This window comes from Pinus tabuliformis, chromosome 7 (genome assembly GCF_031772625.1).
Source record: "Pinus tabuliformis cultivar Carrire ecotype Pingquan chromosome 7, CPIR1, whole genome shotgun sequence".
Lineage (NCBI taxonomy): Eukaryota > Viridiplantae > Streptophyta > Pinopsida > Pinales > Pinaceae > Pinus > Pinus tabuliformis.
In genome coordinates, this window is record NC_142293.1 from 274,280,221 (window position 1) to 274,298,170 (window position 17,950).

A 17,950-nucleotide genomic window follows, 5' to 3' on the forward strand; every position below is an offset into this window, starting at 1 on the left:
TGTAACCGTGACCTATTCACATGTGTTGCAGTAATAGCTGGGGTAATGGTTTGTGGAGTCGTTGCATAAACCCTTTGTGGTAACCGTTGGGGTGTTCACATGTTTTGCAGTAACTATTGGGTTGATGGTTTATGGAGCTGCCTACCTAACCGTTTTCGGTAACTGTGCCCTGTTCACATGTGGAGGGTTGGCCCTCCTAACCGCCCATTCCATAAATGTTACACTTCAAATATATATGAAGAACTATGGTGGTAAGGAACATGCAGTAGTGGAGGTGGTAGAGAGCTTGGTATGCGGGGGGCAGGTTGCGGGGTCGAACCTCGACGCCTCCATAATATTTTTGTTGAACTGCTCCAAGCCCTAGGCGGTTGGGAGGTGCCACGTGGCGGCCTCTGAGCTTTCCACGTGGCATTCTCTCATTGGTCCAAAACTAACCAATATAAATGCGCCAATGCACCTGCCACATCACCAACTGCAACCAATCACACTGTGACACTTGTCGAGACATGATTGAATGTTGACCAAGTTGACCCTTCCTAGTCACTTGCCACGTCAGCAGTACGGATTGCTGACTGTGTAGTGACTAGGAATTTTTTTGCAAAACTTCGCTTGTTTAGCAAAGCAAACACAACTCAATAACTTACTCATATGAACTCAGTTTTCAATGAAACGAGTTGCATTAGAATCATTTTTCTGAGATGGACACAATCGTTCAGGTTTCGATCCATTCTAAGAACTTTGATTTTTGAGCTAAATACTAAGCACCTGATCAATCCTCTCATTTTCTCTCCCTTCCCTTGTTTCCTCTCTTCCTCATTCCATCTTCATCTCTCCCTTATCACTCCCTCTCTCTCTCTCTCCACCTCTATCTCTCAATGTCTTTATTCTTCCCTACCTATATTTCCCCCTTCCAACTCCATCTCTCTCACCCCCCTTTCTCCTCTCTCTCAAGTCCCCTCTCTCTCCATTTCTCTCCCACCTCCCTCTATCTCTCCCCCCATCACACACACTCTCCCTCTCCACCCTCCAACTTCGTCACTATCTCCCTCTCTCTCCCCTTCTTGCTCTCCCCCCTCCATATCTATGTTTCCCTATCTCTCTCTTCCCCTTCTTTCCTTATCTCTATCCTTTCCTTTTCTCTCCCTTCCCTCGTCTCCTCTCTCCCTCATTCCATCTTCATCTCTCCCTTATCACTCCCTCTCTCTCTCTCCACCTCTATCTCCTAATGTCTTTTTTCTTCCCTCCCTATCTTTTCCCCTCCAAATCCATCCCTCTCTCCTCCTCTCTCTTCCTTCTTCTTTCTCTTTATCTCTCCCACCTCTATGTCTCTCTCCCCCACTCTATTCCCCCTCCATCTCACTCTCTCTCTCTCTCTCTCTTAAATATGATCTCATTGTATTGTATTTAAGAAAGTATCTAAATTAAAAAATATATAATTGGTTGTAAAATATTAAACCTATATTTTGGATCAATCATGTCAAAGAAAATACAATAATAAAAAACTTAAAAGAATCATGCACTATCTTTCCTCTATCATTGTTAGTCACTTTGTTTTCTCTCTTTGCTTGGATCCTTGGTTAAAATGCATCGATCCTCGATTTAATCTCTATGGGAATGTGTTTAGTACTCATGAGACATTAGGGGAATTTTGAGGTCTAGAATGGACCTCCTAAAAAAACTGTAAAACCAAAATAATTTTTATAAGAACCAATAGGATTCAAGATGATGATGTCAACCATGGGAATGATTCACCATTTTTTGAATAAAAAAGTAAAAAGATTAAAAAATAATAAAATAATAAAACTATTTTTTCAACTCGTATTTTCAACTTATCTCCCTAAGGTTTTACTCAAATTTTGAGCGGGAGTACTAGTTGGATGCAAAATTTAATTCCTCATCCAAGAAATACCCATGTTGCATACTTTCGATGGAATTTGGTACACTAAAAATGAGAAATACATGAAAAAACGTGATTGCAATCACGTTTTTCATGTATTTCTCATTTTTCGTGTAATAGGGTCCATCAAAAGTATGTAACATGGGTACTCATTGGATGAAGAATCAAATTTTGCATCCAACAGGTGTTTCTGCTCGAAATTTGAGTAAACCCATAGGGAGATAAGTTGAAATTACCAATTGAAAAAATAGTTTTTCTTTTTTCCCTCTAAAATTTGACGATGTAATCTAATCTTATTTTATTATTTCCACTATTATTTTATAATTTCCTTAGGAGACCCATTTTAGATCTCAAAATTCCCCTAATGATGAAGGGTTTAGATATACCTCAAAAGTAATTATAACCTTTTTTCTTTTAGATTTAATTCAAAAATGTTATAAAATCAAATTAAAATAAAGTATTTGTAAAATATTTTGATTTTGAATTAAGTTATGGTTTTTGGGCATGTGGTATTGATAGACCATGGTATTGTAACAGAATAATTAAAAGCCTAGATCCATAACATAATAATCAAAAGCATAGATGGCCTATGGTATTGATAAACCATGGTATTATCCCAGGGTATTATGATTTTCTTCCCTCCTCTCCCTCTCTCTATCTTTCTCTTCTGGGTATTGGCCCATGGTATTGTAAAAAAACATATTTAGAAGTTAATAATATCCATGGTAAATATTCATGATTAAAAATCTTGTTATATTGTACATACTAAATTTTTATAAACTTATTAATTAAATTTAAAGATGGTTATGAAATCATTATTTTAATTTATATGGTAAAATGGGTGTTAATCTATAAGTACTATTTACATGTTATATATTTTAATGTGATATGTATATTATACTTTTTTTTATCTAAAAAATTGTTTGTAATTTTATTAATAAAAATATTTAAAAAAATAAAAATAAAAAATAAAAAATATCCTAATCCAATGCTCACCCATCCACCCTAAATTGGGTTGTAGAAGGCCTCTCGGCGCAATTAACATAACAAAAAAAGAGATTTATTTTCCTGAGAAAAGATTGTGGTTGACAACCCAAATTTCCTCGAACACATCTTGTTCACTTTAATGGTCAAAGAATTTCTTTAATGTAATTCCATATTATATCATTCCTTTAAATTGTTTTTCTTTTAAATTATGTTTTCCCATATACCCATTTACTTTGTTTTGAAAACATTTTTCTTTAACAATGTGATAATTTCTTTAATAAAATTCTATATAAGGTTATCAATTTTTTTACTTATCAAATCATGTTTTATTTTCCATTTTTTTCTAATTACAACTTTTTTAACTCTACAGTTTTTACATTGTATTACATTAACACACTTATATTTTTCATTTAAATCTAAGAAAAATATTAATAACCATAAATTTTTTTTAGAAAATGTCTGACAAATTTTGTCCTAAATTTTGGGATTAGAAGTTGAATGTTACTATATATTACATTGCCGCATAATATCAACTGTAACACTCTCCCTTACCACATATAGACCACATTAAAGATGAAAGGACTATGATGACTCGACCTACAAGGCTTACTTATGGAAATGGGGTCCTTTTTTTTGACATTTTTTGAACCCATCAAAATCAAATAGACCTCATTGTTGTGTTCTTCTCGTCGATACCTTCCGACGATATAAACTTTACGTCGATCCTACTCATGTATCAAAAATATATGGTCATTCAAAGATTTGCCAATAGTGATTATGCTTGAATCAATGAAAATCAAAGTGCAAGGAACAATGCTTTAGTTTAAATATATGTATATTGATACTTTTAAAGATAAACATAAAACATAGAAGATAAAAGTACCAATTTTGCTATTTGTCTTTGCATACTGGAATCAAAGTGGTTTAGATATATTACTAAAAAGGATTTGAGTACAATAGTGCAATTGAAGCTCTTTTTGCAAAAATTTAGAACCCTTTGTATGAGTTCAAGGGCTCTATTTATAATGTTTTTACAACCAAAATGGAGAAACTGGGCCTCTGATATTATTTCAACTGAACTTAAAAAAACTATGCATAAAATAGTAAAATAGTTATAATTTAAAAATAAAAATCCAATCAGAAGACTTCAAGTTGATTTCGAGCCATTATCCCGTGTTGAACAGTTGTTGGACAATTTGCAGTGTCTCGATGGCTAGTGGTAGCAAGCGTGTTGGCATTGATGTCAACCAAATTAGCATTCTGGTTGGTGGCAGTAGATGTTGAGCTAGTGGAAACAACTGTGTTGGCATTGATGTCAACTAGATTAGCATGTATACTCTGTAACATGTATAGGTTTTGCAAAACCAACTTATTGCAGTCCAGTTACCCACTGGAACTCTTTGTATTCAAGTCCATCAAATTAAACAACTCAACCAAACTTTGGATTTCCCAAGGACTATAATGTTGAAGAAAAGGGCAACTACGATCGGTATTCGTCAATGTAATTTTGATCTTTGTACTTGTCAAGAAAAAGAATTATTATTTTTATAAATTATATGAATCAGTTTCTTGCTCATTCTATAGGTCTAGGAAAATCAAAGATTAAATTTTATTGAAGAGCTCTTCTTGAGCATCTATGTAATAAACAAGAGTCAACCGAGTGTCAAGCAGCCCTCCAAGACGAGCATCATCCTATAAAGAAGAAGCCTGGAAACAAAGAAATGAAAAGACATCATGTTGGCCAGCAAAAATATATATATTGATGACTAAAGAATGACATGTCGTTCACCTGAACAAGTCGACTCAAACTAGAGACACAACCACTATATATACCGAGTTGGGGTATCCACAAAAGACAAGAAGACATCTCAGCAAAGGCTCTGAAATTCTTGGATAGGTGTAGGTAGAATCTCGGATGGTACATAACAAAATCTCGGATGGCACAAAACTGAATCTCGAATGGTACAGGACATCATCTCGGATAGGTGCGGGATGGTGAGGTGCAGTCTCGGTGATAACTACAATGAAGCCATCGCATATCTCTCTTCTATCTCAACCTAGTCACAGGGTTACAATAATGGTTTTGGCCTTCATAAGGATCTCGGTGAAGTATAGACACAATCATCACTATTATCATAACATCAATCATGATCCTTATGCAGATAAAGTTTTCAGTTATAATCCTAGTGAAGATAAGATGCGAAATGCGGTGCATTAGTGAAGACATGTTATGTAAGAGTGCAGCCATGATTTCGTTAAAGGCAGAGATATGATAAGACAAGTCATGATCTCAGTGAATCCAGGAGCAGACCTCATGGAGATCTCAGTGATATGGTGAAGACCTTGGTGAGGGTACATCAATGAAGTTGCAACAATAATGATGATGTCAGTAGTGACAAGGAAGAAGAATGGTGTCTTGGTCTTGGAGTGGTAGAGAGGGTCAAGTGTCATGGTCTTGGTGTTCGTCAATTAAATCTCCATAAGAAGAATTTAGTGCGAGTTTTCCTCTCTAAGAGGGAGAGGTTTTGGCCCTGGCAGAATGCCAAACATCTTGTGTTCTTGTCTCTTTGTTTTGGTAGCAGTTTGATGAAGCAAACACACACACTAATAAGAAGAAGAAGATCAAGCTAAGATAAATTGCAAAAGCACTTCACAAATTGTTATCAATTCTAGAAGAATCACATCAATCCCATTTTCCCTAGATTCTTCAACATGGTATCGGAGCTAAGGTGCTAAAGTGAAATGAAGGGCAACAAAATAGATATACAAGGATCTGTCTTCAAGGATATCAAAGAAGGTTGAAATAATTAGAGGAGCAAGTATACAACAAGAAGGTCAATAATAGTCATAATTACAGTCATGCACTTTCTTAGTTTGATGAAGTATGTCAGTGAGCCTCACTTCTTGATCATTGAACTTTGTCCATGCCATAAAATATAGTCTCAGGTATATATATATTGTAGAAGTAATCCAAGGAGTACCTCTTAAAATCCATGATTACTTCACTATCTCAGTATAGTTGTCACATCAAGGTAGTTTCAGTGATGAGACAGTATATCTATACAGTGCCACCCACAAAACAGTTATGTTATTCATTTTCAAGTTTGGGCCCTTAGTACATTGCCTCTCTACACAATGCACATAAACATCACTGTGCAGTGTCATACCAATATACTTATCATAGTCTCAAATTCTGTCTATGATTATGATCTCAATAGCATGGTGCTCGGGTCAGAACATAGTATCACTAACATATCAACATTATGTTGAAGTAAAAAATACATCAAAATGAATTGGGAAGGTCATGAAGCAGTCCCAACGATGTCGTGATACTAGAAGGCCTCCCAGAAAGTAGTGTTGAAAGGATACTAATGGTGGACAGCTCAAGCAAAAGAAGCATCAAGGTGAAGAACTCCTCTTCACACACCAAGTAAGTATCTTTTAATTTTATAATCAGATTTGGTTAAATGATATTATGATTGCAAGGGGACGTATAAATTAGTTAGATAATCGAAAGTACTTGCATAGAATAAGGAAAGATGATAAGAAGGTAGTCATCATTGATAAGCAAGGTAACTAATGTCAGTGAACAAGAAGGTTATCTCATCTGACAATTTGTGGTATCTATGTTAGATAGAGAAAGACGAGTCGTAGACAAAAGTATTAAAGTATAAAAGAATTCGAACATGTGTAGAAAGGAAAAGCAAGGTTGGTCCTCAAGCAAAGGAAAAAATAAATATAGTAAAAACTCAATGCATTAGAAAGATTTTGAAAGCTCATATCAATGAAAGATGGAGGAAGCTAAAAAAGAAGGGGCAAGGAAAGAGGGAGTATCAATCAAATCTCTCTTATGAAAAATATAGTATCCCTCACAAAGGGTCCTATAATCAACTCCTAAATATTGTAATATAAGATATGAGAATGATAATAAGATGCATCATGGCATCATCGAATCATTAGAAACAAGAGATCGTGACATCACCATGGGAGTCATGAAGGACAAAATCCATGGAAAATTGACATGTAGGATATAAATCTCTTGGGAACCTCAGTGGACATTGAAGAAAAGAAAGAAGTCATCTAAGGGTCATCATATGTCATCAAGTCAAGAAGGAAACATTTGCCAGTTGGGGATATACAAGATCCTTAAAAATTCTCTGATAGAATCCTCATTGCAAGGTTCACTAATCTAGAGAGGAAGCAAGTGTCTCAACAAGAACTCCAACTTATGGAATCCATAAGATAATAGTGTGATGACATGAAGCACATTAAGAGATGGAAGATCTCTTCAATCAAGGAAGTTGTTGGACGAAGCCGAGATGACCTAAAGATAAAATGAGGTATGTATGCATGTATTTAATTTTATAATGTCACGTCGTATGGTTGCAAGTAATATATATCATCACTTCTATCTTAACAAGCATGATCAAGAGAAAATGATCTCCTCCTCTAAAAATATGCAGAAAGGCATAAGTCACACTAGATGAAATCAACATAATATGCCCTCATATGAGGTATGAGGTAGTTGACTAAGAAACTTTGATTGCAAGCTCCTAGAAATGAAATGTGGGAGGAAGGAAGAGATCGTGAGATATGCAACCATAATGAAGGCAATCAACATCCAATAGACAAAGAAGATCTAACTAGGAAATCTCCTGGAATGATATGTAGACTCTGATGAAAATCTGAAAAATATGAAGACCCTTGAAGATAGATATCTTTGAGAGATGTGTCAACATGTATGCAGGGTGTTGATACCTACAGGAAGATGTCACGATGAAGATCCATCTCTAAAGGTACAATTTGATTTAGTGTTTTGATTTCTTGAATGATATTTGGATGAATTCATGTAGGGCTACTGACACAAAAATTCTAAGTACAAGTACAACTAGCATTCATGTGGTGGATAGAAATCCTTGAAAGAAACAATGATCAAGAAGTAGCCATATGATGAAGGTTCCAGATATGTATCAAGAAGGCCAATTTCCATGAAGAAAGGAATGACATGAAAAACCAAGAAGGAAAGTGATGGATGGCCTATGCACTACAAGAAAGAAGCTCAACTAAATTTTATGACATCAAGGAAAGAAGTTGATCAAGCAGCTGAATGACCCATGAAGAAGAAGTTGCTGATGAAAAGGGAGAATCCCTTGGTAAGAGGGATCTCTGACAAGTCCTTGATCAAGAGGGAGTTTGAATTAAGATCACCCCTAATTACAATTGAGTGACAATTGTGTTTTTCCATGTCATGTGTCATGCACTAGACGAGGACTAACAACCGTAAGTCTAGATGAAGGCCATGAATGGAAATGAAGACACATGGTAGACACAACATTCTTGTCTTCACTTGGGAAGAAAGAATGGGAGTATTGGATAATCATATGGCATCTGATACTCTTTGAGGATATGTAGGGCATCCAAGACAAGAGTAGGAAAGAGGACTGATATTCTTTGAGGGATGGGAACCCAAGATAAGAATAGTCCTAGAAGTTCATACTCAGTGAACACTCAGGTGGGTATGTACCTTGAGATACAATGATAAATGTGTCTATAAATCATTGGTCTCACCAGCATTATAGCTCATGGTCTCATGGAGAAATGGAGTTGTTAGTCAAGGCCTTGCACTATGACAATGCTAATTGATAGGATGCTATGCAGATGGGATTACCAATCTGATTCTTCTTATGAGAAATTCTTCAGATTGAGAATAACTAAGTACCATTGTAAATACCTCCCTAGTTAAGAGGGATTGTTGAAGAAAAGGCTAAGTAGGTTCAGTATTTGTCAATGTAATTTTGATCTTTGTACTTGTTAAGAAAAATAATTATTATTTTTATAAATGATATGAATGAGTTTCTTGCTCAGTCTATAGGTATAGGAGTCAAAATTATATTGAGGAGCTCTTCTTGAGCATCTATGTAATAAGCACGAGTCAAACTAGTGTCAAGCAGCCCTCGAAGGCAAGCACCATCCTTTAAAGAAGAAGCATGGAAACAAATAAATGAAAAGACATCATGTTGTCCTACATATATATATATATATATATATATATATATATATATATATATATATATATTAATGACTAAAGAATGACATGTCGGTTCACCTAAACAAGTTGGCTCAAACTAGAGACACAATCACTATATATACCCAGTTGGGGTATCCGCAAAAGACAATAAGACATCTCAGTGGAGGCTCTGAAATTCTCAGATAGGTGCAAGTAGAATCTCAGATGGTACAGAAATGAATCTCGGATGGTATAGGAAATCATCTCGAATAGGTGTAGGATGATGAGGTGCAGTCTCGATGATAACTATAATGAAGTCATCGCATATCTCTCTGCTATCTCAGCCTAGTCACAGGGTTACAGTAATGGTTTCGACCTTCATAAGGATATCAGTGAAGTATAGACACAGTCATCACTATTACCATGACATCAATCATGATCCTTATGCAGATGAAGTTCTCAGTTATAATCCTAGTGAAGATAAGACACATAATTCGGTGCATTAGTGAAGACATGTTATGTAAGAGTGAAGCCATGATTTCGTTGAAGGCAGAGCTATGATAAGAAAATTCATGATCTTAGTGAATCCAGGAGCATACCTCATGGAGATCTCAGTGGCATGGTGAAGACCTCGGTGAGATTACATCAATGAAGTTGCAACATCAAAGATCTCAATAATGCAGCAATAATGATGATGTCAAAAGTGATAAGGAAGAAGAATGGTGTCTTGGGCTTGGAGTGGGAGAGAGGGTCAAGTGTCATGGTCTTGGTGTTCGTCAATTGAATCTCCATAAAAAGAATTTTGTGCGGGTTTTCCTCTCCAAGAGGGAGAGGTTTTGGCCCTGGAAGAATGCCAAACATCTTGTGTTCTTGTCTCTTTGTTTTGGTAGCAGTTTGATGAAGCAAACACACACACTAATAATAAGAAGAAGATAAAGCTAAGATAAATTGCAAAAGCACTTCACAAATTGTTATCAAGTCTAGAATGTTGGCATTATGACACAGGTTTGGCGCTATGACACAGGTGTTGTCCTTGATGGCAACTCACTCAGATGACAGATCACAGTTCAGGATCACAAAATGAAAGAAAAAGAAGTATACACAGGTTACCCTTGACCAAACCACGTATACACGCGGGTTCACAGACCAAAAGGCGTGTATGCGTATACACGCACTTTCATGCAAGGAAAAGCGCGTACATGTTGGAAAACTTGGTTTTGGTCCGTGGTATTTGGTCCTTGGTATTTTGACCCATGGTATTGGTCCAAGGTATCTTGTCCGAAGTGTTGACCCCAGGTATTTGGTCCAAGGTATTGATTCTAAGTGGTTTTGGACCATGGTATTGAGTAAGGCCTAAGACTATAAAAGGAGGAGGAGATCATTAGGCAAAGGCACTCAAGTATTGAATATCTAATGAAGAGCAAGATCTAGAATACTAGCCATTGGGTTATGGTGCATAGCTGGATCTGAATCAAGGAAGAACCTAAGCGCTTGAGGAAGGATAAGTTCTATTGATGGGTCAAGATCTTAAAGCTTGAAGAGAAGTATCTTTATGTGGTTTTGATCTTTTATCTGAATAATTGGCGCATGTCGTAATCTGTAAATTTGATGATCTGGGTATAACTGATGTCTGAATAGTTGTAAAGGTTAAATCATCTTTTACAGATCTGTACGCAGGTTCATTACAGCAAGGGCGCGTATACACACTGGTTCGGCATTTCAAAACAGCGTATATGCAGGTTTGTCTTGAGAAAAGTGCGTATGCACGATGGTTTGAAACATTGAAGTAGCGTACACCTCATAAAACATGTTTTAGCTACTTCTATTTGCTATTACAGTGTTCTGGGTTATGGCTTGGGTTCTGGTTACTGTGTTCTGGTTACAGCTTTCAGAAAAGTGATTGTTTGATTCAGTTTTGGTTGGTGCAAAGGAGATTGGTTGATGCAGATATATTTGATGTTTGATTGATGTTATTGATGGATCAAGTCTGAAAATTTATGAAACGTGGTCCCTGGAAGAAAAGAGAAGGTTGTAGCCTTCTGTAGGTCAGCACCTACGTACTAGTAAACACATCAGCTAGTACAAGAGCTAGGGGGTTGTAGCTCCCTTCTAGGAGAAGCTGGAGAATGAGAGAAGGTTGTAGCCTTCTACAGGTAGAAGCCTGCGTACTGGTATAAGACTGCACCAGTGTAGAAATTTTGAATAATATAACACTTATTCACAGAGATTATCCTGATTATACACTATTTGCAGAATGCATGCATAATACATAACCTCCTCTACGTTGATCATCAATTTGCAGAATTAAAACATCAATCACATGCGCACATTGAAACATCAATCACACATATCAACACAGTATGTACCCGGGGAAAGCATACAGCTGAAAACCCCCAACTATATGTATATTATAATGATTGAGAACATGTAACAATACATAGTACAATACTCCTCGCAAGTACTCAGTACTATCTCCACCTGTTACACACAAACTAGCTCAGATCTGAATCAATCACAGGTTCAAATCTCCTCCGCTGCTTGCCTGCCTCCACTGCGCAATCCTGCATGAGAATAGATAAGAATGGCTGATCCAAACTCATATTTCCTTTGGCTGAACCACGCAATCCTCATTGGCAATACTCAATCCATTGATTGTGCAAATCTCATGCACAACTATAGTCACAACTAACAGTTGTCTTGCCCTTTCACTCACCTCTAACACTTGTCTCCACTGAACTGTCCATGCACTGAGTTAACTGATGTATTCTTTAGTTTCTTTATGAGTTAATAATTAGTGAATTAATTAATAATTAATTCACATCACTCATCACTAGTCTATTCTGCAGTTAGACTAAATACAACTAGTTCAACCAAGTCAAACTGAACACAACTCCATCAACTCCTCAATCAACTCCACCAACTCAATCACTTGAGTTCTAACTGAAGTCCACCATGCAATAGCTCAAATGACCCATAGGAAAAACGTATTTCCTTCTGACAGTTGCATGTGCCACATCCGTAGCTCGAACTGAAGTGCTCCAAGAGGATAAGATAATGTTTATAGTCCAAATATTATTAAGAGCTAATAATATTCTACTGTTTCTATTTTTAGCCTGGCAGTCTAAAAATAGACTCCGCCCATATGTCTAAAAATAGAAGTCCATCTATTTTTACCAACATGACCAATCATCCACAAATAGCATCCTGCAACTCATAGACCATGATCCATATGTCTAAAAATAGACTTTGCGCCAAAAATAGCTCGCAGGCTCACTTAGTGAAGGCGACTCCTTTCCACTAAGCTCCATCATCTTGTTGCATTTTCAACACTCCCTCTCAACAAGATATGGATTATCTGCAACCCTTATCCTACAACTCTGAATGTTCTGCATGCAACACATTTGCCCGATCCACTTGCTCCAACAACACTTGGAACAAAAACACTCCCAACTGACCACTCTGTTGGGCTAGGAACATACTCTGATGCTGAAGCTCTACCTGCTGCTGACAAGTGCTCCCTCTCTGACATCTGCACTACTGAAACATCTCCATGCATCTTGCACCATTGCACACCTCTCTGTGCCACCTAGCATTGTGCAAAACACTTGTGCCTCTCGCATTGCTGCAGCCTGCTAGCTATGCACTGTCCTGGGATTCCCTACACTATCGCTCTCTCTGCCGCTCCATTCGCATCTGTCTTTACCCAATCATTCAGTTCCTGCTACTCCACATCGGGGCTCTTGTAGCAAGGTCTCATCCAAGAGGTTGGGTACCTCAAGGATCCTGCCCCTCCTCCTTGGGATGATCACTCTATATCGCCCCACCTCCTACCTGGAGGTATGGCTGCATGTGATCCCTCAGCCCACCTGGCTCGAAGTTTCCCCCTACTGGAGGTCTCTGCATGAGTAGATGTCTCTACTCGATCTCCTCTCAGCTTCCCCTGTTGTGGCTACTCCACAAGCTCCTAAAGTAGCTGCACCAATCGTGGCTCCTCCACAATCGTCTGAGACTTCTTCTGGCGTTGCATGTTGAGAGGTAATATACGCTCCCTCTCAACCACCAAGTCTCCATTAGTTGCCTCACTGCTCAAGGCTTTGCATGCATCTTGAACCTCAAGAGCATATAGGTTCTTGACTCGAACCCCTATCTTCCGGGTTTCTCCAGTTGTCTTACTGCGCAGGAAAGCCTTTCCCTTGCTGAAGACAACATCATATCCCTTGTCTTCTAACATCGCCACAGAGATAAGATTCTTCTTCAATCCTGGAACATGCATCACTTCCTTCAATACGAAGGGTTTACCGGACTCCCTCTCAAAGGAAATGGTACCGATACCGGTCGCACTGTATCTACCATCATCACCCATCTCGATGTGCACTCCAAGATCTTTCTCATCTAGATCAGAAAACAAATCTCGATCTCCGGTCATGTGAAAAGACGCACCACTGTCCAAGAACCATACTGATCCCATCAAACTTGATACCAAGCATGTGATCAGCGAAAAATCAAGCTCAAACTACGAGGCTAAGGCCTCTCCTGCTGCAGATCCAGCAGCTTGCTTATTTTTCTTCTTCTGAGGACAATTTGTGGCATAATGTCCGTGCTAGTGACAGTGAAAGAACTTCACCTTGGACATGTCCTACTTCTTGCCTTCCGCACCAGAATGAGAAGATTTCTTGTTCTTCCCCTTCTTTGCTTTGGCAGCCAAAGCACAATTTTCTTCATCAGATTCCTTTGATGAAGATCCGTCGCTGATATTCCGCCTGATCTCCTCTTGCACAAGATCCGACCAAAGTCTCTCCCATCCTGGCAATTTCTCCTGACCATTGACAGAGTCCTGATAGGAATGCCAACTCTTCGGAAGACCAAGTAGAGCCAAGCTCAACAAGTCTTCATTATCGACAGTCACCCCCACACTTCCCAGCTCATCCCGACATTGGGTGAACTTCGTGAGATACCTGGGCATACTGTCTCCATTCTCACACTTAATGTTTCTGAGTTTATCCATGAGCGCCAACTTCCTCTGGTCACTCTTGCTTTGGAATAAATCTGTCAACGCTTTCCACATCAAGTATGGAGAAGCCTTTCCATGCAGGCTGGATACAATGTGATCCTTCACGCCCTCCAACAGAATCCTTCGACACTTTGTTGTCTTCTTTTTCCAAGCATCAACGTGAGTAGCATCAGTAGGCTTTGGGACATCAGTCTCTATGAACTCCTTCAGCCCATTGTCATCTAACACCGCCTCCATCCTGTCTTTCCATGCAATATAATTCGAGCTGCCTTCAAGGGTATACTCCAATCGCAATCCGTTGAAAGACATTTCAACTTCGACACCAAGAAAACACTGCTGCAAATTCGAATTCCACCAGCTCAAAAACTCAACCGCTTCTGATCTAAAATTTGTGAGAACAAAGTATTTCTCGTATAGATATTGACTGTATGGGCATTCACCGGATATCTCACCTTCCAAAAGAAGGATGAATCCAGAGGCTACCTAGCCCGATTACAGACTCTGCCTGAAGAAATAAAATGTAATCACTTTCTGAATAATAGATATGATGATCAACTTCGCTCTGATACCATGTAGAAATTTTGAATAATATAACACTTATTCACAGAGATTATCCTGATTATACACTATTTGCAGAATGCATGCATAATACATAACCTCCTCTACGTTGATCATCAATTTGCAGAATTAAAACATCAATCGCATGCGCACATTGAAACATCAATCACACATATCAACACAGTATGTACCCGGGGAAAGCATACAGCTGAAAACCCCCAACTATCTGTATATTATAATGATTGAGAACATGTAACAATACATAGTACAATACTCCTCGCAAGTACTCAGTACTATCTCCACCTGTTACACACAAACTAGCTCAGATCTGAATCAATCACAGGTTCAAATCTCCTTCACTACTTGCCTGCCTCCACTGCGCAATCCTGCATGAGAATAGATAAGAATGGCTGATCCAAACTCATATTTCCTTTGGCTGAACCATGCAATCCTCATTGGAAATACTCAATCCATTGATTGTGCAAATCTCATGCACAACTATAGTCACAACTGACAGCTGTCTTGCCCTTTCACTCACCTCTAACACCTGTCTCCACTGAACTGTCCATGCACTGAGTTAACTGATGTATTCTTTAGTTGCTTTATGAGTTAATAATTAGTGAATTAATTAATAATTAATTCACATCACTCATCACTAGTGTATTCTGTGGTTAGACTAAATACAACTAGTTCAACCAAGTCAAACTGAACACAACTCCATCAACTCCTCAATCAACTCCACCAAACTCAATCACTTGAGTTCTAACTGAAGTCCACCATGCAGTAGCTCAACTGACCCATAGGAAAAACGTATTTCCTTCTGACAGTTGCATGTGCCACATCCGTAGCTCGAACTGAAGTGCTCCAAGAGGATAAGATAATGTTTATAGTCCAAATATTATTAAGAGCTAATAATATTTCACTGTTTCTATTTTTAGCCTGGCAGTCTAAAAATAGACTTCGCCCATATGTCTAAAAATAGAAGTCCATCTATTTTTACCAACATGACCAATCATCCACAAATAGCATCCTGCAACTCATAGACCATGATCCATATGTCTAAAAATAGACATAGTCTAAAAATAGACTTTGCACCAAAAATAGCTCGCAGGCTCACTTAGTGAAGGCGATTCCTTTCCACTAAGCTCCATCATCTTGTTGCATTTTCAACAACCAGTACAAAATTTGTAAAAAGAAGTTTCTTATTAAAGAAAGATAAAGATGATTACAGCAGGTGGTTTTCACACACATTGGGTTTCCACCTTATATCTTGTGTTCATGTGTGTGATTGCTTGTTTTGTTTACTGCACCTGGCTACTATTTATATGGTTCTGAAACACATATTAAGGATCAACTAATTAAATTATAAGTTTGCAAGACATATGCTGGTTGCTCTAAACACAGTTGCGTATACACGCAAGTTGCATTAACAGAAGTAGCGTATATAAATTTGTTTATGGAAATGAAATATTGTTAAATTGCTAATACTGATTCACCCCCCCCCCAAGTATTATTTCCAACAATTGGTATCAGAGCAGGTCCTTCAGAAGAAGCTTGATCGCTTGAAGGAAGATCTATCATCATGAGTACCTACGAAAGAGAGGGATCCATTAGACCACCAATCTTCGATGGGAGCAACTTCGTCTATTGGAAGGTAAGAACCACAACCTATCTTCAATCTCTTGGAACAGATGTTTGGGAAATCATGGAAGGAGGATACACATTTCCATCAGCAATTCCTACAGATACTGCAGGTAAAAAGCAGTATGAAACAAATGCCAAGGCTGTCAATACATTATTGGGGAGTCTGTCACAATCATAATTTGTCAAGGTTATGCAGCTCAAAACCGCCAAAGAAATATGGGACAAGATCGTTCTAAGCTATGAAGGAGACGATCAGGTAAAATATGCAAAACTACAATCTCTCAGAATTCAATATGAAACTCTCAAAATGCACAATGATGAAAGCATAGCTAATTACTTCTTACATATAGATGAGATTATTAATCACATGAAAAACTTGGGTGAAGAGATAAAAGAAGTTACTGTAGTTGAAAAGGTTTTGAGATCCCTGTCTTCTAAGTTTGAATCAAAAGTTTCTGCCATAGAAGAAAAGTAGGATCTTTAGAGTATTACTATGACACAGTTGCACGGAATCCTAACTGCTTTCAAAATGAGAAAAGGGGGTCCATCAGATATGAGAGAAGCTACATTCAAGGCTTCGGGAAGAGAAGAGCTTAATGAGTCAGGACACATTTTAGAAGGAGAGGAAGAAGCAAACTTTGTCAAGAACCTTCAACGGGGTTCTGGAAGATTCAGAGGTAAACTACCTTTCAAATGCTTTGCTTGTGGAAGAGTTGGTCATTATGCAGCCAAATGTCCTCATAAAGATAAGCTGGATAAAGGTAAGGAACCAGCAAAATGGAATAGAAAACAGAATGTAAGTAAGAAGAGATACTATATGCATGAAGATAGCGATGGTTTATCAAATAGTGATGAAGATGAACATGGTAATGATTATAGACTTTTGATGGCTTTTGAAGATGATGATTTCTTGGATGCTTTAGATGAAGATGGTCTCTATGAAGAAATTTCTAAACTTAAAATCTGTTTAGAAGAAAAGAGTATGATTATAGATACTTTGACATTCCAACTTGCTGAAAGGGAAAAACACAATGAAAAGTTAGAATGTGAAATTGTGGGTCTAAGAAAAGATATTGAGAAAACAAAAGCTCTCAATCTTAGATTTGCTAAAGGATCAGAAACTTTAGATGAAATTATCAAAGTGCAGTGTTCTCCTCTGATAAAGACAGGTCTTGGATATACAGAAGAAGCATCTCAAGCACAGAAGCCATCAACCTCCAAAAGCTATCTTGATGCAACAAGGAGAAGTGAACAGGTTGACAATCGTCAGCAAAGGCATAAAGCAGATCACTAGGTAAATCGGGTTCAATCTACTTCAAGGATGAACAGAAGCTACAACCTACCTCAGGTAAATCATTCTCAATTTTCTTCAAGAATGAATGACAATGGAAACTACAATCATCATGTCAGTAGATTCGATAATCACAGGAATTTATTTAATGGCCAATGTTTTTCATGTCATAACTTTGGACACAAAGCTGCTCAATGTGTTGCTTACAAGACCATCATGACTAGAGAAGCACGAAATCAAAGGAATGTGACTGGGATCATGAAAAGGACCTACAATAACTTTTCTGCTCTTGAAAATGAAATAGAATGCTCTATCTGTAACAACTTCAGTCATGAAGATTCTGAATGCAGGAGTAAATTTCAGCAAACATCTCAGAAGGAGCAAGCTTCATTAGGTCCCAAAACATGGAGAAAGAAAGAATCGCAAACAGAAAGATGTGGTATAGCCTTGTATGTAGAAGGACAAGAAAATCAGTGGTACATCGACAACAGATGCTCGAAACACATGACAGGTGATAAAGAAAAACTTCAGTCATATAATGCCTTAGAAAAGGAA